Source organism: Macaca fascicularis, chromosome 13 (genome assembly GCF_037993035.2).
Source record: "Macaca fascicularis isolate 582-1 chromosome 13, T2T-MFA8v1.1".
In the NCBI taxonomy this organism is placed as follows: domain Eukaryota; kingdom Metazoa; phylum Chordata; class Mammalia; order Primates; family Cercopithecidae; genus Macaca; species Macaca fascicularis.
The window spans coordinates 115143005-115168157 of record NC_088387.1 but is presented as its reverse complement, the minus strand read 5'-3'; the positions used below and the strand labels follow the sequence as shown (position 1 = coordinate 115168157).

At 43.0% G+C, this 25153-nt stretch overlaps 1 protein-coding gene across 13 annotated transcripts in view; it reads left to right on the top strand.

Moving 5' to 3' along the window:
* The window catches only part of RNF144A (ring finger protein 144A), a 424395-nt gene that overhangs the window by 30419 nt on the left and 368823 nt on the right, over positions 1-25153 (top strand). Inside the window, exon 1 of one of the 13 annotated variants that reach the window (XM_005576616.4) lies at positions 686-866. The exons of the other annotated variants lie outside the window; for them this stretch is intronic. The gene's annotated coding sequence lies outside the window, so the exon portion shown is untranslated. Of the gene's footprint in view, positions 1-685; positions 867-25153 lie in introns of those variants that run through there. 13 annotated transcript variants of the gene reach the window in all.

The following is a 25153-nucleotide window of genomic DNA, read 5'->3' as shown; positions in this document are numbered from 1 at the left end:
GCGTGGTGGGAGTGGAGTGGATCATTTCTGGACATTGGTGTTTTGGAGGAGCCATTTTAAGGGCTATCAGCTGGTGTTTCATGTGCTTCAGAAGAGATCTTGAGTACCAAAAATAATGGTGTCCAGCTGTGGGAAGAAGCACATATTGAAATCAGATGAATTATTTTGCAGAGACTAGGAACATGACTGTGAAGTCCATTAGTGGATGAGGTCATTGGGGACAGAGGAGAGGCACCAGTGGGCTCTGGGGTGCCTGTCCATCCCTGAAAGCGTAGGCCATGCGGGATGACCACATGGTGCTTTTGATTTTTCTTCTGGGTCCTCTTTGCCCAATTCAAGTTGAAAACTTCGGTGCCGGCTAAAGTCAGCCCCAGAGAGTGTCATATTATCACCAACACTTCCCAGAAAGAAAAAGTCAGATGCAATTTGAGGTTTTGAAGAATCAGAATGAAGAGCCTGCTGTTAAACATTTCTCCACTATGTGAATAAGTCAACTGAATGTGAGGATTAACTACAAGCAGGAGGTCTGTACATAAATGTTTCCAGAATGGGGGAAAAAAATCACATTTCAGAATCTTTGAAGAAGGGGTTAACCTGGGGAAGGCATTTCACAGTCCCCTCCCCTCCCCTCCCCTTCCTTTCCTTTTTTTTTTTTTTTTTTTTTAAAGGAAATCAAGAAACTTCTGGTAGAATAGAGAATAAATCGAAAGTGCATCGTCCGAGGAAGGTTCTTATATAGGACAGGAATTAAAGGACATCCTCTGTATTAAAAGGATCATGAAATCCACAGACTTTGCGAGCTGACCCCGGAGGCAGTCTAGGCCTCTTTAGCAGAGAGCTGAGTCTCTCCTCGAAGAGGCCACGGAGTGAGTAGGGTGTGGGCGTTACCTGGGACTTCCCTTTTAGAGACCTGCACTCAGCCGGACCGTTTCTGTGTTCTTTCAATTCATTGACGAATCAACATTGGATTTTCGAAATTCATTCAGGATCTGTCTTTGCTCTTAATCTTAACTTTTGTCTTTGAGTTCTAAAAGTTCTCTAAGGAATTACTTAGTTAAGTAATTGTGGATAATTTATTTTAAAATCAATATACATACACAGTAAAATTATTAAACTACAGAGAGTGTATTAAGTAAAAATTTAAATTTTCTACCTTCTTCCCCAGAGAAAACCACTATCATCATCACCATTATTATTTTTATTTTTATTTACCCTTCTAGAAAATTTAGGAGGCATAAAAAGATACCCGCCTTTTAATTAGAACAGGATTCTGCCATATTACTGTTTTAAGCAGTGCATTTAAAGAGCTGTATTCAGTAGAATTTGACACATGAAAAACTGCGTTATGTCAGTTTTGGAGCATCATTCGCAAATATCCGTGAACCTTCCTTTCAAACGAGAGCATTGTCGATGTGAATGGTGCCCCCATATAATGCTGCCCTGGTGTCCCACCTTTCCCCTGAGCTACCTCCTAATCTTCCCTTGCTATTTTAAGCATTCTTTATTGCTAAACCTCGTATCCTTTTACTCGTTAACAATGATATTGTGCTATAGGTAGACTTGCTTACGCAGTGTTCTCTAAGATTTAACCATGTTGTTTTGTGTAACTGTATTTATTCATTTCATGTTGTGTGATATTTGATAATCTTAGCATCAGTTTCTTCGTGCATTCTTCTGCCATTGGATGTTTGGATGATTTTCAATCTTTACTGTCAGAAAACAGTCTGCTATTAGTATTCTTGGTTCCTACATACCTGGTCCATGGGTGCAATTTTTTTCTTGATTATATACCAAGGAAGAGCACAGCTGGGCCTGAAAAATAAAAGCTAATTAACGATTAAGTTTGCAAGAAAATGCTATAATGATTTGTGAAGTGCGATCATGCCAATTCACATTGCCATCAGCAGTGAATAAGAGTTTCCTTTAAAATTTATGCCTTTCTTATCCCAACACTCAGCATTATTAGGTGTGTTAATTTTTGCCAAATTAATAGTAAGATGAATTTAAGGTACCAGTAATGTTGAGCTTCCTTTCCCATGTTTAATCACCATTAAACTGTAAAATGACTGCTCGTATTTTTGGTCTAGTTTTTTTATTGGAGTGTATTTTTCTTACTGGTTTGAACACATTTTTCCTGTATTCTGAAGACTATTGTTAGTTTCATGTGTTAAAAATATTACCTCCCAGTTTGTGCGATCCATTTTCACTTTCTGTAAGTTACCTTTTTAATGACTAAAAGTTCTTGATTTTAACATGCTGAGTGTATCAACCTTGCCCATTTATAGTTAGGGCCTTTTTTTTAATACAGTCTTCTGTATTCTGAGGTCATAAGTCACTCTCTTATATTTAATAGTTTAAAAAGTATTTAGAATTAACTTTTGTGTGTAATGGAGGAATCCAATATGATTTTTATTCATAAGGAAAAACAATACCTAGTAACATTTATTGAATGGCCCTTTTTCTCTATTTATCTGAAATACACACTCTGTTATGTGTCATATTTCCATGTATTCATGTTTTTTTTTTTTTTTTTTTTTTCCTGTGTCTCTTTTATTAACTTGGTTAGATTGTCCACCTCTGTGTCAATGCAGCATGCTCTTAATGACTCCAGCTCTCTAGTAAGTTTTGGCACTTGGCTTTCAGCCTTTTCCCTGTTATTCGGTGGCGTTTGGCTAAACCTGGTCCTCTGCCCTCTGTAGAGATTTTAGAGTTAGTTTATGAACTAACAGCACCAATGACAACAGCAGCAAACCCTTGTTGGGAAGTTGCTTGGATTGCATTAAATGTGTAGGTCAGTTTAGAAAGAATTGGCATAATCTGTGATACTGACTTTTCTCATCCATGAGCATTGTATCACTATCCATGTATTTATGTCTTAAATGTCTATGTTTTGTACTTTTCTCTAGATCCATACACCTTACTTATCTTTTGTTGAATGTGCTCCTAGTACCTTAGTTTCTTTTATACCCTTGGAAATGGAATCTTTGCTGGAGTGTATAAATGTAATTACCTTTTTAATATTGATCTTGCATCTAGTCACTTTACCAAACCTTTGGTATTCTTAATATTTTGTCTATAGATTCTTGTATGTATACTGTGTTTTTTAAATAATGAAATTATTGTTTATTCATTTTCAATTCTTATAGTTTCTCTTTCTTTTTATTGTTTTCTTTTTTGCATTAGAGCCCAAGGTACAATATTGAATTGAAGTAATAGCATATATCTTTTCCTTCAGCCTGAGTTTTGTAGGGAATGTTCTAATTTAATTAAGAATATATTTGCCGCCATATATTTGTAAATGTCCTTTGTTAGGTTAAGGAAATTACCTTGTGTTTCTAATTTGTCGAGTTGTATTTTATGTTTTTAATCATAAATGCATGCTGAATTTTATCAAAGGCCTGTTCTGCATCTATTAAGAGGACCATATGGTTCTCACTGTTTTTTTTTAATGTTCTATTACACTTACAGTATATTCTATTGTTAAATTCTCTTATACTTCTAAGATAAATCTAGCTTGTTTAAATACACATCTGACACACATCTGGATTCCATTTGCTCATATTTTGTTTTAAATTTTTGCTTCTTTACTCATGAGAGAGTTTGGCCTATATTTTTTCTTTCCTTAACTGTTTTTGTCTGATTGAAGAGGGAAAGTTTTTTTTTTCCCCCGGTTTTTCCCAATTTACCAGAAGATTTTGTGTACGATTTATATTATCTGCTCTTGAAATTTTGGTAGTACTCAACTGAAAACGAGACCTGGTGATTTTATTGTAGGAAGATTTCTAGTCAATTTTTTTCAAAGTTCGTAAAATTATTTGCACTCGTTTCTTCTTGAGTCAGTTTTCTTAAGCTTTATGTATATATGTATATGTTATATATAAAAAAATATGTTCACATATGTTTATATATATAACTTAAGAAAAAAATTTAAAAATGAGCAAATAGAATCCAGATGTGTATTTATATTTTATATATACATATATACACACATATATATGTTTTAGAGATGAAATCTTACCGTGCTACCCAGGTTAAATGGTATTCTTTTAGGCGTGTGTTCATAATTCCCTGCTTTTCAATTTAATTAGCATGAAATTATTCACAGATTTTAAAATCTCTTCTATTATTTATTACAATACAGTTGTTCTTTTTTCTTCCTCAACGAACCTGCCAGATTGTGCATGTATTATGATTTTCAAAGGAAAACACTCTTGGCTTTGTTGAGCCTCTGTACTGTAACTTTACCTTGTGTTTTGTTTATTTTTGTTTTTGTGTGTTATAGGTCTTCTTTTGCTATCCTTGAGTTTAGGCTGTAGTTGCTTTTCTGACTTGTTCAGCTAAAAACAACTCAATAATTTTTAGCCCTATAAGCATTTAAGATTATGAATTTTCTTTTCGGGGCTGGACGCAATGGCTCACATCTGTAATCCCAGCACTTTGGGATGCCGAAGCTGGTGGATCACCTGAGGTCAGGAGTTTGAGACCAGCCTGGCCAACATGGCGAAACCCTGTCTCTGCTAAAAAATACAAAAATTAGCGAGGCATGGTGGCGGGTGCCTGTAATCCCAGCTACTCGGGAGGCTGAGGCAGGAGAATTGCTTGAGCCCAGGAGATGGAGGTTGCAGTGAGCCAAGATCGTGCCACTGCACTCCAGCCTGGGACAAAAGCGCAAAACTGCATCTCAAAAAAAAATTTTCTTCTCACTACTGCTTTAATGGCGTCTCATATGTTTTCTTAAATAATATTCTCATTAATGTTCAGTTCTACATATTTTTTAAGTTACATATTTTTCTATAACCCATGAGTTACTGATAAGTCTTTCAAAATTTTCCAACATGGGGAATCTTTTCATTATCGACATCTATCTTAATTGCATTGAGGTCAAAACACGTGAGTTGTTCTTTATGTCTCATGCTGAGTTGTTCTTTATGTCTCAGTATAATGTCAGCTTTTGTGAATGTTCTGTTTTTGTTTGTTTGTTTGTTTGAGAAAACTGTGAATTCCCAGTGTATTGGTTCTGGGTTTTACAATCTATTACATCAAGATTGTTTACGGTGCTTTTCATGTTTTCTACATTTTTACTAGTTTGCATGTTTCCCATTTTAAAGTCATATATAATGAGTTTTCTCAGTGCGATGGTGTACTTGGCATTTTTCTCAGTAAGTGTAATTTTTGCTTTGTATATTTTGAAGTTATTTGATGTATACAAACTTAAAATTTTATGCCTTTTTAATGAATTAAACCTTTTATAATTATTACCTTCTTTTTCTCTAGTTAGACTTTATTCTCTAAAGCCTATTTTGTCTGATAGCTTTCTTTTGATTGGCATTTTTCTTGATCCCTTTTCTCCATCCTTTGACTTCTAATTTCTCCAATTTCTTATAGTTTTAGGTATATTTATCTGTTTTTAAAATTTAATTTTGCCATTTCTTTCTTTTGGCTATCAAGCTTAATCCATTTATTTTTTATGATCTTTAACATATTTGGTTTTTTTTTCTCCACATGCTTTTATGCTGTTTCCTGTTTTTTAAGTATATATTTTTTCTTTATATTATTACTTCTTTTTTCTTTTATAATTTGGAAGTTATACATTCTGTTTCTCTTCTCTTAGTAGACACCACTGGTATTTTTCTGTGTGCACAGAAAATTAAAAAAAAAAAAAAGCCTTCAATTCTCAGTTTCTAAAAACCCTAAGAGCCTTAGAATTCTGTAGTCCACTTACAGGTTTATAAGCTTATTCATTTTTTAGTTCAGTCTGTTTTAACTGGGCTTTAGTTATTTTCTGGTGGGAAGGATCTTGATAGAATCTAGTTCATCATAATGAGGGAAGTGGATGTCTGCAATTGTTGATTTTGTTGGAACTGAAGACGTAGGTGGCCCCTTGGTTCAAAGCCTGTTTAATCATTTGGATGGAGCATCAAAGAAGATGGGAACTCTTCACTGATAGGTTTTTCATGACACTTATGTAGATTTCCAATTAAGCAGGCACAGATTTTCAGTGTAGAAAAAATATTTTATGATCATGTGAACTAGATGAAGGACTGAGATCTTATGTACGTCTAAGTCCAGGGCCATGTGACACACTTTGCAAATGTGGAAAGAACATAGCACTGGTAACATCAAGTTGATATTCTAGGTTATTTTCATTCTATAATTTTTTAAACCTTATTTTCTGTAGTAAACATATGTCAACATTTATAAGGTGACCCACGCACTACCTTCTCCAAAAGATAGTGTTATTTTAAAAATAGATGCCTCTTTGCCCTATTTTTTCTGTGTGACTTGAAATTTGGGAACAAATCAGGATTTCATTATCAGACATGTTTATTAGGGTGTCCATAGCACAATGACAGAGTCTGTTAGGGTAAGATAAGAAACCTTTTTTTCTTTTGATTTTTTTACTGTAAGGCAACACTGTTGTGTGCAAATATGAACGCTTAAAGGAAATCATAGAGATCATGCAGTACAGAGTTTTCAAAATTTGGGGAGTCGTTTTGTGGTGATCCATTTTCCAAAGGAAGTCTTATGGAAGCCCAGTGTCTTAAAAATAAATGAAAATAAAATTCAGCTCAGGCTGAGACGGGAATAAGTTTAGGGCACCTGTGACCCCCATCAACTAAGGCTTCCCCTCCGTGGTTCCCCTCCATGAAACGCAAAAGAGCATCCTTTACATTTAAGGCCTTCATGTTACAGAGGCGGGATCGGAGACCTGCGGGGGTCCCAGGGCTGGCCAGTGGCTAGATCAAGTCTGTTCTTCTCAGCCCATTCCAGGCCCTCCTGCCCCTCCGCAGCTCATTTCCACAACCAAATAGAGTTGCTTCTTCATGCAAAACCAGTTAGGAAGTGTCTGGTGCAATTTCTTTCTTAATTATTTCCTTTATAATCATCACTGTGTCTAAATGTTTTGCTTGGATGACCCCCGAGTTTCCAGCCAGACTCGTCCTGTCTGTTGCACCCTAGCTCCGTGGCTGCTCCTGGCTTTGTTGGTGTCTCCTGGACTGGAAAAGCCTGTCCAGTGTCCCCAAACCGGGATTTGGTGACAAGAAGCCCCGTTTTAATGGCTGTCATTTGTTTGCTACAGGCCCTTTGCTGGTCTTCTAGCTGTTGCCACAGAAGGATTGATTCTTTTCAGGCAGACAGACCACATGCTATTTCTGTGCTGTAAATTTCCAAAGCTTCTTCCCTGTCCACCTCTCCAACCACACACTGGAACAAGAAGTGTGTTTGCAGCTATAATCAGCACACTTAAGTACTAGTTAAATTCAGAGTGAGGACAAAATCCGTACAGCTCCTGACTCTGAAAGAGGCTATAAAAATATTACAACATGGCTTCAAGCCCTCTAGGACCTTTAAAAATAAGGTGATCCCTCCTAACCCATTGAAAGCTTATTGGGGGTTCTAAAATAGCCCAGATTACATGTTAAGGGAGTTGTCTGATTCATAGAGGATTGTGTCAGACACCAAGGAGTCCTGGCTGCCGACTAGCAAATTCTTTTCTTGTTTCTGTTTTTTTTTTAGGGGGCGGGGGATAATATGCACAGTTATAGCCACTTACTTTCCTGTAAACTCCTTGAGGCTAGTCACCTTCCTCTGTATCTACGGTGTGTACCTGAAATGGTCGTGAAATAGCCAAACTAGAGAGTCAGAGGTGCCTCTGGAAGAAGCAGCTTTCAGCTCTCTAATCTCGTCTGTACACCACACATCTTTTTGGACGTCATTCCTGTAGGTTATTGCAGAGATCCCCATGACAGCCCTGTGAGAAGCAGGGCAGTTCTCAGTAACTCAAATCATAGATGAGGATACTGAGGCTTTAGGGCACCATGGAATGGTCCAAGGTCTCATGAATTTAATTTGCAGTAGGGTCTTGAATGTGGGTCTCTTGGATCTTAGACCGAGATTTTTGTTTGCTTGGCCCACTGTTAATCTCAGGTCTGGCTTCGGGATACTCTGTTCTAATCTAGTGGCATCCTGGTACGCTGCTCAGCTTCAATGTAAAAACAACCCTGCATGCTTCCGGCGGGCTTGGTGGTCTGCTCATACGTTGTCTGATAAGCTTTCAGCACATACATATGCTACGAAAAATATGCAGGGCACTTGCAAATTATTACTTACCTGCAGCAAAGTTCTGACTGCTTTCCTTGTCTCAGACTGTAGAAAATCATGCGAAAATGACAAGCGTATTAAAATATTCTCTGTTGAAAACTCCATCAGTAGTTCTCAGGGCATCAGGAGCAGGAGCAAAGTTTGGACTCTTTTCCTGAACCTGTGAGGAAGCTCCTGGCCTGGCTGCAGACTCATTTACTCTTGGGCCACCAGCACACTCCAACTGGAATGTAAGGAATAATTGGTGGCCCTGGACAGCCCTTTGGTGCTCTGGTTTCTCACTGGCTCTTCCCTCCCCTTGGTCCAGTGTCTGCAACAGGCTCTTCGTGGGAGCTCTTCTGGTTGAGAAACCCCTTCTCTGTCCCGCGTGCTTGCCTCTGTTAAATCCTGTATCCCTCTGCCCTGCATGTAGGGCTTTACCAGCTGCATCTGGGCTGAGCTCAGTGTAGAAGGCCTGGCACCTGCTCCGGTGTTAAGAGTGCTCAGAGGTCAGAAGGCACTTGGTAAATATTTGCTGAATGAAGGAACTGTATTTTAAAACAATTCCCTTTTGCATTATATTTGTGCAAAACTGTGTGCAAAATGTGACTGGAAGGATGTGATTGTGTGCGGGTAAGTGCCGGATGTTGTGCTTAGTAAGAGGGAAACTGGTCTACCTGATGCCCACCTTGGCGTTGACCACACCAGTCTCAGAGAGCTCACTGCATAGAGGCTGCTGTGGGATTGGCAGGAAATGGGTACCCCGCATGGTTTATCTCTGTATTTCCTCCAAGCAACTCTGCACACTTTTGCATAGAACTGCCCCTCAACAAGTGCTTTTGGGATTGAATGGCGCTGTCATCTCTCTAAATACTTGGACTTTATGAGCCCTCTGGTTCTAGGCCGCTGCTGAGATCCCAGAGGACACTGAAAGGCATATTCTGAGAGCTACCTCTTTGCAAATGCTTTTATTTTTAAGTTAAAGAAAATGTCCTTGTTTCCTCCTACCCCTTTTCCAATCTTAGCACTCTATATTGCCTTGCAGGGACTGTGGGCCATCACTAGCTCCCCGCCTCTCACCACTCAATCTCAACATGTCTGTTTTTTAGCAGCTTGGTGTGAGGCTCTTAGCTTTCCTTCTGGGGGCTGCAGCTGAGACTGCCTAATCTTGGATGTGCCCAGTTAGGCGACGACAGAATGGGGTGGGGGAGTCGGGATGGAGCTCCAGGGAAGCAGATGGATCGCCGGAGGGCTGCTGTCACATTGCCCTGGAAGGTGACAGATGGAAGCACACAGTACTCTGCAGCCAGGCTGTCATGCGCAGGCACCACGGGGCACCAGGCACGCTGTCTCTTCCTGGAAGGTGGAACCTGATCACCGCTCTGCCTGGCCTCAGCAGTGCCTTCTGCAGGGCTCTGCTCTGGGCTGGTGAAGGGACAGAAAGCAAAGTGAAGTGATTGAAGGGCACAGCCCAGTAACTCAGCTGCCTGCCGTGCCAGAAGCGGAACAAACGCATGGACAAGGGCAAGCCTGCCTTGCTTTCCTCCCCCGCACCCAGGTGACCACCCAGTTTGGGAGAAAAAAGAATGTTGCAATTTAGACAGTAGCTGGTTAAGGTTCTCGAGCCAGATGTCTTAGTGATTCATAGTGCTCTCAGCATAGACCTTGAACAATAACCCGTGTGGCCCACTTCGGTCGTTCTTGGTGGAGTGCTGGCTGCCTCTGGGAGTTACAAATGTTGGACTGTGACTAGCACCTTGAGCTAACGCAGTAGCCTCTCTCCTGTGTCATGGTGGGGAGTGTGTGGGACGCTGAGGGACAAAACTGAAGAAAGGTCAGTGTCCATGATTCTGGAGGACTGTCCATGTGGATTTTCTAGAGGGTCCCAGGCTGGCTGCCTTCCCAATCAGGCAGTTGCTTCTGTGGATCCCGCAGGAGGAGGCAGAGGAGGACGTGGGTTTGGTATCTCACCTGCAAGGTGGCAGCGGGTGGGCTGCGCAGAGATCAAGGTTAAGAGTGGGCCCTGCCGAAAGGAGCTTGGACACTCTTCCAAAGCTCCTCTTTTACCCAATGGCTCCCTAAAAGCTTCTCTCTTACCTGGTAGCTCCCTAAATGGTGCATTAGATCATCTTGTGGGTGCAGCATGGGGCTCCAGTTACTGCTCTCCAGTGCTTGCTCCCCTGAGCACTCTCTTACTGCCCTTGGAGCACAGAACACGTGATGCTCCTGGTGAGGCACCTCATTGATTCATTCCAAATAAACTCCCTCAGTGACAGGACAGGGCTTCCGCATCCCTGTGGCCAAGTCACAGCACTGGGTGTGAGGCTGGTGATCCGATACATGAGAAGCGCCCCGGCCTGTCTGCAACTCCAGGGAGTTCCCATCTCAGGGCCTCATGAAGCCTTGTAACTTTCACAGCTTGTTCTCTCAGTGGGACATTGGGGCATGGCCAGGAGTCAGAGACTATAAAAAGGAAGCAGAGAAACCAAACGGCGGGATGGAAGTGAAGGTGGAGTGTGGCTCATCGGCATGATTATTTAATAGATTATTAGGAAAACAGGGATCATGATGTACCGTTGTGTGTGCACATCCAGCTAGGAGAGCTGCTGTTGGATGTCTTTGTTCATTTTCTGTTGCTGTAATAGAGTATCTGAGACTGGGTAATATAGAGAAAAGAAGTTTATTTCTCACAGTCCTGGAGGCTGGAAATTCTGGGATCAGATGACCTCATGGGGTGGGCTCTTGGTGAGGGGCCTCACACTGCATCATAGCACAGCAGAAAGCATCACAGGCACACAAAAGAAAGCCAAAGTGGCTTCTATAACAGACCCACTCTCATGACAGCTATTCTGCTCCCGTGATAACCCGTTAATCTGTTCATCCATGACCAGTGAATGGATTCATCCAGTCATGAGGACAGATGCCTTATGACCCAGTCACTTCTTAAAAGATCACCACCACCCCCTATACTGTTTCATTGAGGATTAAGTTTCAGCATGAGTTCCAGAGGGAAAAAACATGGAAACCATCGCACTGGAGCAGCAAGTGAAGTTCCCAAGTCCCCTGGATTCCCCGGGACTAGCCTACTGCCAAATAGGCATGTGGATCGCAGTCAAGGGGCTACCTGTCCCTGCCCTCGTGTGGAGATCACACAGCGCTGCTCCGTGTTGTCCCCTCCCTGCCCTCCTGTGGAGATCGCACAGCGCCGCTCCATGTTGTCCCCTCCCTGCCCTCCTGTGGAGATCGCACAGCGCCGCTCCGTGTTGTTTCCTCTGGCTGGCCCGTGTTCCGGAGACCCTCCAGCCCTCACGCTCTGTGATTCTAACAGTTAGAAATGAATGTCTTGCCCCTCGTATCAGGAAGGATATTTCATGGCAATGGAGACTACGGGAGAACTAAAGGGAAACATGGGTGGAGGAAAAGTAAACTGTATTGTTCAGTGAAGCCCTAAAATCCTCTTTTTCCTTTTATTCCCTTGGAGTAGACTGGGGACCATGTACATCAAAGACCCTTGTGCCTTTGGCATGGAATCTTTGCAACAGAGTGAAAACCTTTGAAGTTCCCAGATCAACTCTGAGAATCTGCCTTACTCTCTTATTTTTTTAAAAATGAGCCCAGCCGATGGTGGCTCCCGACACTTGGAAGGCATACCATGAAGGGACTTTGACTTTTGTTAGAGAACTTGAGTCGGGGTGAGTCCACCTGGGCCCCTGGATGGTACTCTTTTATGAAGGCAATGAGAGTGGCCAAGATTGTGTTCTGGAAAGTGATGGTCACAACACACAACGGGGGAAGGATAATGCCATTTGGAATTGAAGGAGAAATTAGTCATGACTCGGGAGTGTTGGTGTGTAGAGAGAGGATTCTCAGACAGAACAGCACTGACCTGCTCTCTGCATAGATCAGGCATGTATTTCTTCTCACCGTGAAGGGAGGAGGTCATGCCAGGTAAATCTCAAGGAGCTTCCACACCTGAAATGTTCCTGGCAAATACGTGGGTTCCCCGGTGTGGAGGTATGAGAGTTCTTTTCTCCTTCACCGTGGACAGGCAGCTCTGTGGCAGTTTCAGGCTCTCCGCTGCATTCACACTCACAAGTGGTTTGTTTACTTCCTTCAGCATGAAGGAAGAACTGAAGAAAGTGCTGGCATGCGCTTAATTTTCAAATTGGCAGTGAAGTGATTGTATGAAGTCATTGGTCAGCATAATGCCAATTTCAATTGTGTGTGTGTATGTGTGTGTGTGTGTGGGGGGGTACTGAAGAAAGCTTTCAGAAAAATCTGCTTTGCTGTTTGAAATACAACTTGGTCCTCTGGATGTCTTTCTTGGACTTATGTGGGTTTTTTTCTTTATGGCTTTTAGTGTAATTTCTCTTTAAAACATGTAATAATTTAGCAATTAGAAAAGGAATAATGCATGCTTTTCTTTTTTTAAGTCTGATGTTAAATCAGTCTGTGGGTTTCCAGTTATCTCTTACTGTATCACAGAAAGGTCTGCTGCTTCATAGGCGTTTAACATGTTGCGATTATCTTTATGATAATAAATCTTTATGATGATAATGATTATGTGCAGCGACAATATGACCAGGAAAAAAAATTAATTTCTGAGGGGTGGAGGCATTTTATCTTCCAGATTGAATTCCTATAAAGGTACATTTTTTTTCTCTTAGAATGTGAACTACTCTTTTACGCACCTGCACTGAGTGCCTACTGTGCCCAGGGCACTGTTAGTGGAGTCCCTGCGATCCAGAGTATTTGATACAGACCCAGCCTCAGGAGACAGTAATGTATTTGGAGAGATGAGACATGCATGCATCCTAAGGACAAGAGGACACTAAGAGCCAGAGGACACTAAGAGAGGAAAGCTCCGATGCAGGGATCTTGCTGTGGATGACATCCTTGAGGCCATGCCTTCATGTCTGGCACATGACTTTGAATACCCATCCCCCTTTTGTCCTTCTGCCTAGAATTTCTTTCACACACATAACAACATCACTCCAGCTTTAAAGCCCAGCACGAATAGCCCTTCTTCCCTGAAGCATTCCTGACTTGGCCACCTGGAAATGCTGTGTTTTCTTGGAATTCCTAGGCAGTGTGTGGTATTGTGGAAGTAATATTAGCGACAGTGTTTGATTGGCATTTGAAAATCTCTCTCTCATTTACTAAATACATGTGAAATTGAAACAGCCTCGTTGTCTGGGGTAATACCTGAGGTCTGTTGTCTCATGGCCAGGAAGAACAAGGATACGAACACATGAAGAGTGAGGCTGAGAGTGGAAGTTTAACAGGTGAAAGAAAGAGAATAGCTCTCCGCTACAGAGAGGGGTCCTGAAAAAAATGGTTGTCGGATCCACAGTGAAATACAGGGAGTTTATAGATAAGCTGGTGGGGAAGTGGTACCTAAACTACACAGGGAGCTAAAGACTGGTTAGACCAGGTGTGCCATTTGCATAGGATGCAAATCTCTGGTAGCCCCCACCCTAATGTTTTATTATGCAGGGGGGTTCTCTGCCTGAGCTGTACCATGTTGCCCTTTTATTTATTACTGTACATGTGGTAACGGAAAAGGGAAGATGGAGTCTCCGTGTTGGACATGCCCGGCCCCCAGGTAACTCTTTTCTATTGGTGCAGCTGCTGGCATCCCTCATCCAAGCTTCTAGCTTTCTTATTTTTGTTTGTGGCTCCATTTTTCAGGCTGTTCTTTGTTATAAGAGAAATGATTTTGGGGGGCAGATTTTTGGTAGAAGGGAAGCTCTGCCAAACACTCTTTTGCCCTCACTGCCTGCCTAAATACTTTCTTTCTACCTCCTATATCAAAACTTTGTGCTATTTAGCCTTCTGACTGAACACTTGTTTCCTCATCTGTGAAGCCACGTATCTTATCAGATTATGGATAGTTAAATTCACTGAAATAGGGAAAACTTCTAACACTTAGACCAGATAGTTAATAAAATGTTAGTTCTTCCCCATTCTCTTTTACTTGAATATTTATGCACTTGTCTTATTAACTGCGGCATAAACTTCCCGAGGCAGGGCAATGCCTTTCCCATTACTGAGCATAGGCATTCATGCACTGAAGGTCTTCAGTTAATGACTGGTCCCACCTTGCTAGTCTCCATGGTTTATGCCATCATGATGCCAGTGTTGAATTTGTGGTGGTCTTTGAACTGTGATTGATCATTAAAGGGAGATGACAAGATTATTTCGATAATTTTAAAAGACGGTTGAAGAAGGGGACTGTCCTCAGCACTGAGAAGCAGAGGTCAAGGATGAAGTTGTACTTGGACTTGAATTAGGCTGAGTTATAAGTGGTGATTTGATGCATGAAATCCACCTTCTAGTTTTGAGACACTGGAGGACATCTTTTCTGAATCGTGCCTTGTTCCACAGAGAGATACTGAGGCCTGAACAGACAGGATCATAGGTAACATCAGGAGTCCTCAGGTAACATGAACACGAAATACCTGAAAAATGTATGTTTGATTTTTACCCTTACTGGCCAAGCAAGGAGTCTCTGGGTTGAAATGTTTGTGTGCGTTTAGAGATAAGTGAATCTCCAGTGATTTTGGGAGCATGAAAGTTAATATGCAACACATTCTGATCCGATATACCCTCTTTGTTGGCTCCATCCTGTTCCTTAATGGATTGATGAACATCTCGCAGTATCTTGTCACTTTCTGAGCTCATAGACATTCCTCATCACACAATTAAATTCTTCGTGATTTTTTTTCTAAGTTAAACCTTTTCTTGCCTCCTTCCTCTTCTCAGAATGAATCTGTGTAATTGGATGTGTAAGGTCTGCTTACTTGCCATTTACCTGAATCTGTTTCCAAAAATGACAGAACAAAAGACTATTACAAGAGAAGACGCCCAAACAAACCCTGCAGTTTTAACAAATTTCCTTTCCCTTTCCTTTTTCCCTCTCTCCCTCTCTCTTTTCCTCTTTCTTCTTTCCTCTGTTTAATTGATGAGCAAAAGTCTTTAGCTAGTTAATTACATATCTAGAGTTAAAACTCAGGGTTTCTGAGTCATGTGTCCTTGGTGTGCAGTCATTGGGTGAGGAACTGGGGTTGTTAAAAATGAATTTAATATAGTCCCTCCGGTCAAGCAGCCGCAAACTAGAGGCAGGCATGGGACACACTGTGTGCCCCGGAGTGGCTTTGCATTTGAGAACCATCCTTCTGGAAGCTGTGCAGGGAATGGGTCAGCCTGGTCTTGCATTTTCCTCACTCCCCTCCTGGCCCACTCCAGCAGCTGGTAGGCAGAACTGTAAAGGAAGTAATGATGTGGCTCAAGAAAGAGGCATGAGGTTAAAGTAAAACGGTGGCAAGGGTAGCAGAGATGGAAAACAAAAACAAAACAAAACACAGCAAGAGAACACATTGGCTTCCAATGTGAATTTTCATTCTTTGAAAGAGGGAGCGTGGTTTTGCACTCAACACAGTAGCAATGAGTTTAGGTATAAAATTAGGATTTCTGCACACAGAGGAATTCTGCCTGCGCGTGCGTGCTGGCTGCCCCGTTTGGAATTGTTCACAGACAGTTGTACTCAACAAGTGTCAAATGTTTGCCCTATCATAGCTGGCAGGCCTGTTATGAGGATATTTACAAGAAACGTGAAACAACCCTGCAGACACATGCACTGGGACGAGGCTCGGCTTTTCTGGGCCTGGAGGGAAAACAGGAAAATAGGACACGATCTCAGCTCAGGAGGAGGGCGTGTTGGAGGCCATCATAGGAGGCAGTGGTGTCCCTGCAAGGTGGGGAGCAGCCGCCACCACACATGCAAAGGCAGGTGGAAGCTGTTTGGTGAGTGGACCTACAGCACCAGACATGTACATGTATGGAGAGCAATTTTCTGTCAATTACTCAATTATAGAAATGTCTGTATATTCAGGGCCTTTATGGAGTTTAAGGGACCAGTGCCTTCTAGAGGGAGAAGCTTTTCTAAGCCTGAGGCATAACGCAAAACCTAAGCACAAATAGCGGGAAGGTAGGGCGGTGACTCTGTGGCAAGTGTGGAGCTGCAGGCCGGTGCGGTGGCGCAGAGCTTGGGGAAATGGGACAGGATTGCATCTTCAGGATGGCATCCCGAAGCTGTTTTCCCATCCTTTCCAGGTAATAAGGAAATAGGCACAAGATTTATAAAAATTGCTTTTGATAATTATCATCTTAAAAGGAAATCTCTCTTTTACCTTCTAGATTGCTATGCTGTTTGTATTTGGTGAAGAGACAGAAAATTTGCCTAAGTTTATCGGGGTTTTCACTTATTAAGCTTTCAGTTTTTAAACAGGATGTGCGTTTTAGGTTTGAAGGAGTTAAATGTTTAGTATCATTAAAAAAGAAAGAAAAGGAAAAAAGATACCCCCCCAACCCCCACAACACACACACTAATACCAAAATTGCACATTCAGCATTGGAGAAGTTGTTTACTCAGCAACAATTGTTATACCCTGACCTTTGCAGGCACTTCAAAGTCTTAGCCCATATATTTCACAGTAAGAAGAAATGGTGGTTTAAATGGACCGTGTGAAGACGATTATGACAATATTGGCCAGAGAAACACTGGAATATTTTAAAATTTGAGTTAGTCTCCAAATGTTGGATGTTTCTTCACCTTCTAGCTAGGATGCAGAAACAACAGCAACACGAAGACTAAACAGCCATGGTCAGCGTCACCCGCTTTGGTCTTCCCAGAACCTGAAAAGTCTGTGCTCTGAGGTTTGTTTGGGGAGAAGGATGAATTGACCCTGGAGAAATCCCCAGTCACCAAATGTCTAAAGCAGCCCACTATAAAAAGAATATTTTAAGAGGTTAATAGTAGCCAAGTTCTTTTTCCATGACAACCTCCTGCCTTGCGTTTTGAAGTACAGTAAATATTGCCATGAGAAGGGGAGTGATTTAGGGGCTATTTTCAGGAGGCCTGAAGCATTTCAACTTTAATAGAATAATCACCGAGCAGAGTGTTCCGTGAACAGGTAATTAGGAAGTCCGTGGTGAGGGCAGTAGCACAAGCTTGTGCAGTGAAGGCGATTCTTGAGCTAGTGTTACTCCTGATGGGATTTTCTATGGCCAGGTCTCTGGTTATACATCCTGGCCACTTCCACCTGGAAGCCCTCCTGATCCTTGAAGATCCATGCTTCTCCCCTGTACAGGCTTCTTTTCTCGACCGACCTTCCTCTCTTGGCTTTAGCTTTAGTTCTTTGGTTCATGGTGTCAGGAGTTTTTGCAGCCGTCCACACAAGACATTTTGGAGACAAGTTTGTCTCCTCCTCCTCCCCACATACCATCCCCCATGCCTGTATGATGTTCTCCCTTTTCGTGACTCTCCCAGCAAGCCGTCGCTTCTCCAGTTTCCCATGGTCACCCGCTGAGTCAAGGTTCTTATCGGTTCGTACGTGTGTGATAATGAATTTTACCCATCACTGTGCATATAGGTCGTTGTTCCTCCAATGAGAGTTTATTCTGACAAATTACTACAAATCAAGCTTTGAAAATGTTATGTGAAACATGTAATCCTTCATCTACAGAAGACACCGTTCGTTTGTCATCTGCGACAGAAAACTTCCCTTGGGGCGTGTGGGCACCAGTGGTTATGGGGGAAGGAGGATGAGTGTGAAGGGAACCTGCCCAGGGTCTTGTTAGTGCCCCATTGTGCCCCACCCTTGCCCCTTTTTGCATGGGGACTTTGAGGAGCCCCTCAGCCTTGTCCTGTGGCGCCCTGTCCTGGAGCAGCCCCCGGTCTTGGGAGTTAGAGTTGGTAGATCTCAGCCCCTGCTCTCTACTTCTGGGTAACTATGAGGCAGGGGTGTGACAGTGACTGTCTGAGTCCTCCATGGGATTAAGCATCCATTAACCTCAGTAGCGACCAGAGTGGTAAATCCTTCACTTGTACTTCATTCACTTCTTCACGTCTACAACTGTTTCCTTAGCTCAAGAAACTCACCGACCAAGTAAATCACTTGCATAGGAATCATTGTCTCAGGGTCTGCTCTAGGGGAAGCCAGATTAAGATACTTCCATAGACTTCTTTTTTTTTTCTTTTTATGTGCAAAATGAGGGAAAAGTCAAAAGCTCGCTGGAAATATCAAATGAATTAAAAGTTCATGAACATCTTTGCAAACCCAAAGCACTAAGCTACTTGATTTGGGAACTCATGTTTCAGTGGACCTGGACCTTCTCTTAGCATTTTAAGGAACAGTGTTTTTTTCAGAAACGGGTCACTGCGTGCGGTGAGTTGTTGATATCTGTAGAGTAGGGGAAGTGGTGTCCACTTCAAAGGATTCTTAATTCCATGGGATTTGGCATTAGTTGCTTTTGAATGGTATGTCTCTTCTGCTCATTACTCCCAGAATGGTATCATGTAAAACAGCCTGGTGTGGGCAGCCACCCTGTCCTTGCTGATCCTTCCTCAAGGGCCTTCTCTTCTCTGGGCAACCCTTGAGAAGGCTATAGGAGATATGTTCTAAACTCTTCTGGCATTCCATATTTTCATTTGAAAATACAGAAAGAGAATATCCTGCAGGATGAGTTGCAAGTTAAAATACGTGGGCATAGTACTTTCTTATATTATTTTGGTTGAAGGAGGGGAACAGGAAAGCATAGTACTTTCTTATATTATTTTGGTTGAAGGAGGGGAACAGTGAACACTTCGGGCCCAGAGCAGGCAAGGTTAGAACAGACTCCTGGTGGGTGCAGCTGGCTTTGCCAGTGGCTCTTCACCTCCTCAGCTGGGACAAACCACTGATTTATTCTGGGAACATAGAACACGGCTCCAGTAATTGGAATGTGTTCTTGTGGCTGCAGCAGTCCTGCGGGTCCATGCTTGCTGGCCCATCACCTGGTCTTGAAGACAAGAGCTTTGCTCCCCCTACTGGGATCAGTCTATTCTCATCACAAGAAACAAACACGTTTGAGAAAACAAATCCTTTTCTCCTACCATACAAAATAACACCCAGAATTACCTGTCAATGTGTTTTTTACAAATTTAGCCACAGTGTCTGGAAAAACGCATCAACTCTTCTTCGGGGCAAAGCAGGCACTGTGAAGTTGGCGAGGGCATTGCCAGTGTCTCTTGGCATCATCCTCCTCAAGCATGACTGGTGGTCAGAGCCCACGGTGTTCCCAGGTATTATGTGTTCGGGCTGTCCCATTGAGTCCCTGCAGTGGTAGTGAGAGGCTGGTGAGATGTGGGGGTTCCTGCTGGTCAGATGAGGTCTTGGGCTCAGGGACACTGTGAGCGTAGCACAGAGCCGCCCCTCGAGAGTGTAGCATGTGGTCTCAGGGTGCACCCAGGTATACCGCCTCTTGGTCCAGGGCTGTAGCCAGTAGGTTAGGTAATACCCCATCCTTGGGGCTGAATGTCAGTAGTGATGACAATAATGATGGCCATTCCTGTAGTGCATCAGTGTCATTACTGGCCTTGTTAGTAGGGTGCCACATCTGTTAACTTATTTAATCCTCATTATTCTAAATGGTGTCGTGGGCTTAACCATGTCCCCTTAAAATTCATATGTTGGAATCCTAACTCCCAGTACATCAGAGTGTGTGACCTTATTTGGAGAGAGGGCCTTTACAGTGGTAATCAAGTTGAAATTAGGTCATTGGGGTAGGCCCTCACCCGGGATGACTGGTGTCCATATAAGACGGGGAAATTGGGAGACAGACATACACACAGAAGGAAGATGATATGAAGAGACACAGGGAGAAGATGGCACCGACAAGCCAGGGAGAGGGGCCTGGGACAGATCCTTCCTCTGAGCCTCAGAAGGAGCCGACCCTGCCCACACCCTGCTCATGCTCCTGCATCTTCCAGAAGTGTGAGAAAATACATTTCTGCTATTGGAGGCACTCAGTCTGTGGTGTTTGTCACTGCAGCCCCAAGTAACTAATAAAAGTACAGGCTGAGCATTCCTAATTCAAAAACTCCAAAATCTGAAATGCTGCAGAGCATGAAACTTTGAGTGCCGACCGTGCCACAGGTGGAAACGTTCATATTTGACCTCATGTGACGGATTGCGGGCAAAATGCAGTCAGTCTTCCTTTCATGCACAAAATTGTTACAAATCTTTTATAAAATTTTACCTTCAGGCTATGTGCGTATAAGGTGTATATGGAGCAAAAGTGAATTTCATGTTTAAACTTGGATCCTGATATTGTTTGACTTCGTGTCCTCACCCACATCTCATCTTGTAGCTCCCATAGTTCCCGTGTGTTGTGGGAAGGACCTGGTGGGAGATGATTGAACCATGGGGGTGAGTCTTTCCCATGCTGTTCTCGTGATAGTCAGTGGGTCTCCTGAGATCCGATGTTTTTAAAAACAGGAGTTTCCCTGCACAAGCTCTCGCTCTGCCTGCTGCCATCCACGTACGATGTGACTTGCTCCTCCTTGCCTTTCATCATGATTGTGAAGCCTCCCCAGCAATGTGGAGCTGTAAGTACAATAAGCCTCTTTCTTTTGTAAATTGCCCGGTCTCGGGTAAGTCTTTATCAGCAGCATGAAAACAGACGAATACACGTCCCAGCCCCAAGATATCTCATCAGGTATATGCAAATATTTCAAAATCCAAAACACTTCTGTTCCAAGCATTTCGGATGGCGGATATTCAACTGGTACATTCTCCCCATTTTATACAGGAGGAAACTGAGACCTGGAGAGGGAGGAACTTGCCCAGGTCCCCTCAGAGAGCAGAGGCTATGGTGGAGAATGAGCCCAGGGTCTGTTGTCCCAGTGTCCACACCCTCAGCCACCAGCTTCACCAAGTGGTGACTTGCACCTTCTTTCCGCACAAGCCACAGGACTGTGTTTTTCTCACCATGTGATGGCTTCTCCAGTGGCCTAGCCCTTCCTCCTGCAGCCCCCATTTCTGTTTGAAGTTTTGAACCAAATTTGTTGCCCCCAAAGCATGACCTGCACAAAATTGAGTGCATAGAGTCATGTGTAAAACTAAACTTTGAGAATATGAATTTTGTGCACTAAAATCACTCTTGTCTTTACCTTGCTTTCCTTATTTGACACATTTTTCTTACTCGTTTTTCTTTTTGCAAAGTATAACATACACTTTGTAAAATAACTGACAAGTATGGAAAAGCAGAAATACTTACTGACCGTGTCATTTTACTTTGTGGTGTGTGGTCACTGGGTTTCCCATAGTTCTTTGGCCTTGTCCTTATTGCAGGAGTTCCAGCTGATTGGACAGTAACCTCTGGCTGGGAAGTCATGCCCAGTCCTCTTGGGACGGGTGTGCAGTTTTCCACGTTCTCCTGAGTCCCTTTCCGTTTCCACGTCTGTAAACTATTCCCTGCTTTAATATTCCTTCAGTTGTCTGGTTCCTTGAGTGGGCCTGCCTTCTTTCTACTGGGAGCCCCCGTAGGGATGGTAGGGATGGCCAGGGTGTGGGGTCCCAGTGATAGGGCTGTCTAGTATATGAGGTGATTCTAGTCTTCTTCAGCATATCTGCCAGAAGGATAATAAATGTTACAAAACTAAAATATGGAGCAAACCAGGTCATGGGTGAGTTAAGACTGAATAACAAATTGCATTCTGAGGTGGGGTTTGGCAGCATGCTGCAGTTTCAGGATCTATGAGAGATTTTTCCTTAACCCTTCTCTTTTGCAGTCTTCAGCTGTGTGGAACTTGCTAACATGGGGCAGTCAGTTATTCTAGACACAGACAGCTCTGGCACCTGTGTGGGGAGTGGCAGCGCTGCTCACCTGGGCCTTGGAATTCTGTCCTCTGATTTGCCATGTATCTGAGTGATAGCAGATGAAGTCTTGGACAGAGGCACTCCCTGGGCTCTCGCTAGTTCTGACCTTCACTTTGTTTTTTGCATGGATTCAGCTCCCAGTTTCCAGTTACCTAAGCCTGCTTCTCTACTTTTCAGTGGGACCTGGGATATTTCTCTGCTGTGGGATAAGAGAGTGTACAATGTTTATTTCTAGATTCCTGATTTTGTTCTTTTGAACTGAATGCAGTCTCCTTCCTAGTCTTTTCTTAATGGTTTTCAAAAAGAGGGGATTGCAGTTTGGTTCATGAATGGAGAGCCTTGGAAGGGGAGTCTCATTTCTTCTCACACAGGCCCCTGGGGAGGAATTATTGTCTCCCCCAGGGTTCTGATCCAGCCCACAACCTTATACGAGTAACTTCAAATCAAGCTGAAGCCACCTAAACCCACCCATTTCCCTTGAAGCCAGAGCAACAGCAAACAGCAGAGTGGATTCTAATTTTAACTGGTCTGCCTCCTCTTCTTTCCCTCCTCCTCATTCCAGGCCTAAGTTGTGGGCACACGCTCAGTCATCTGCCAGGCAGAGCTGCAGCAAGATTGAGTGACAGTCTGAAATGCTGCTGTACTTCTGTGTTCAACTGTCAAACTTTGGGAGATAACTTTCCTCCTAGCTACAAAAGGGAAATTATATAACTTCTTGTGCTAACCGCCACTTACCCTCTTTAACTGCACGTGGCTTCATATGTTTATAACTTATTTTTTCCTTTTTAGAATAATTTTTCAGGTGGGTTGGGTGGAACGGAAATAGCCCTGGCGGGGGTCGTTCCTCGGGCTAATTGCTGATTCTTGGAGTGGGGCTGTGGGATTGGAAGGTTCCCCTTGACAATCCTTTTCCTTTACTGGTTGCCTCCCTTCCTGGCCTCTCTAGCACATAAACCATCTTCCCTTAGACATTGACTGTTTGGTGCACATGTTGCGCAGGACTATGGCTAACAAGGCAGCCAGCTGTGTCTCAGGGTTGCGTTCCACCCCGGGGATGCAGTGTGTCCCAGCGAGGCCAAGGACTGCCATTCTGTTCCCGAGCCACATCCAGGCCCAAACTCCCACAGAAAAGGACCTACAGATGCTTGCATCTGGCAAAGCGGAAGATCCACAGGAAAGCGTTTAGTTCTTGACTAGAAAGGTGCACGCCCTCTAACAGTGGGGGATAATAGTTACAATAATGGTAGACACCAGCACCAGTGAAGCCCAAGAGGCGGTCACTTTTGTGGTTTGAAGAGTAGGATTCTGAAGCCAGATTGCCTCTGTTTGAAGGTAGGCTCTTGACATTTACTAATTTTGTGACGTTGGACAAGTTGGGGAACTTTAAAGCCTCATTTTCTTACCTGTGAAATGGGGATGAACATGCCTACTTCATAGTTTACTGGAAGGATTAAAGGAGGCAATATACCACTAATGCAGGTTCGGATGGTGCCTTAGTTACTGGAGCTGCTGTTAAGTGTAGGCAATTTGCCACAGTCACGTGGTTGGGTGTCTGAGCTGGGGTTCAAACTCAGTGGCCTCTGATCCCAAAAGATTGCACACTTTTTAGTATAGGATGTTGTGTCTAATATTAGGATGTCGTGTCTAATATTAGGCTCACGTGGTGTCTTAGGATCTTTGGATAAAGAGACTTAGGCTTTTATCCTAAAATTGTCATTAACTGTTCAACCACAGACTAGTTGGATTAATTTTATTGTACTTCCTCCATTTCTTCTGTGTGTATCGGCATGTAAGGCTCTTGTATTGCCATCAAACATGCAAATTAAATGCTGATGGAAGGTGGCCCGGGTAGAAGGTCCTCCTGGTCACCTCATAGTGCAGGGTGGGCATCTCCTCAGAAGACCAGCCCGACAGCACAGTGCACACTGTCTGCTGGAAGATAGGCCAGTGAGGATGAGGTTGGGAAAGGGTTTCACATCAGGCATGAGTCTTTGGAGTGGAAATGGAATTTTAGGAACATTAACTTTCTTCCAGTATTTACTAGAGAAAGGAGAAGATTGGAAGGGTGAGATGGATTTCCACCATCCCTAGAAAATTGTCAGTACGCACCGCAGGGGTCAGCATATGGTCCATGGGCCGAATCCGGCCCACTGCCTGTTTTCATAAATAAGGCTTCACAGGCACACAGCCGTGCCTGTTGGCTTACGTGCCGTCTCTGACTGCGTCGTGCTCCAGGATCAGAGTGGTCTTTTCTACAGAGACCCCATGGCCTACAAAGCCTGAAATGTTTTCCATCTTGCCCTTAGCAGGTAGACTTTACCAATCTCTGGTCTACAGTGTTACTGGACTTCAGGATAGCACGTTGTTCACCACATAAGGAAGGATGTGGAAATTAAGAGTAAGTGAGAATTCTGGAGGATCTAGTTTTTTAGGCTATGACTCATGCCCATTAATTGATCTTAGATTCGTCATTTACCAGCTCCACCTCATTCTCAGCCTGTAAAGTGGGAGGGTGGAAGTTACAGGCATATCTGTTCTCCAGGAGTGCTGAATAGTATAGGTGTCTCAAGAAGGGAGAATGGCGTTTGTAGCATGATTCTGCACATTGTCAAGATTATGGCTGCCTTACGACCATCAGTGTCACGTGCATTCTAATTTTCAGAAAATAATTAAATACAATATTGTGGTTCAGAGCATGGGGCTGGCTTCAGACTGCTGAGATGCATATGCTGTTTCCATGTCTGTGGTAGTGTGATAGTCAACAAACTTCTTAACCTCGCTGTGCCCTGGTCTCCTTGTACCAAATGGGAGGTAATAATACCACCTCACTAAGCTATTGTAAGATTAAGTGGCTTATGAGTTGGTACACCTAGTAAGATCTTAATACATGTCAGCTATTATTAGTGCATAATTCTTGTTTGAATTAACACTGTTTTTTTTTTTTTTTTTTTTCTTATGGGAAAAAGAAAAGCCTCCCTGAAAGGCTGGCACTATGAAAGTAGTCAGTTACTGATTGTGAAAGTAAGTCTTACATTCACAGTGCCGTGAGCTGACCAACCTTGTCTAACTCTTAGCTCTCGACAGGCAGATGCATCAAGGATGTTGCACCTTTTGACAATAAAATACATTTCAGATTTTAAATTAAGAAGAGACATGTAGGGGAGCCGACATAGGCTGACATTTTTGGAACTCCAAGTTAGAGACAAAAAATTAATTAAAATATTATTTGGAATTTTTGTGGTAATTTATACAATACTAAAATACATTTCCTAACTTTCTTTTTTTTTTTTTTTTTTTTTTGAGACGGAGTCTCGCTCTGTCACCCGGGCTGGAGTGCAGTGGCCGGATCTCAGCTCACTGCAAGCTCC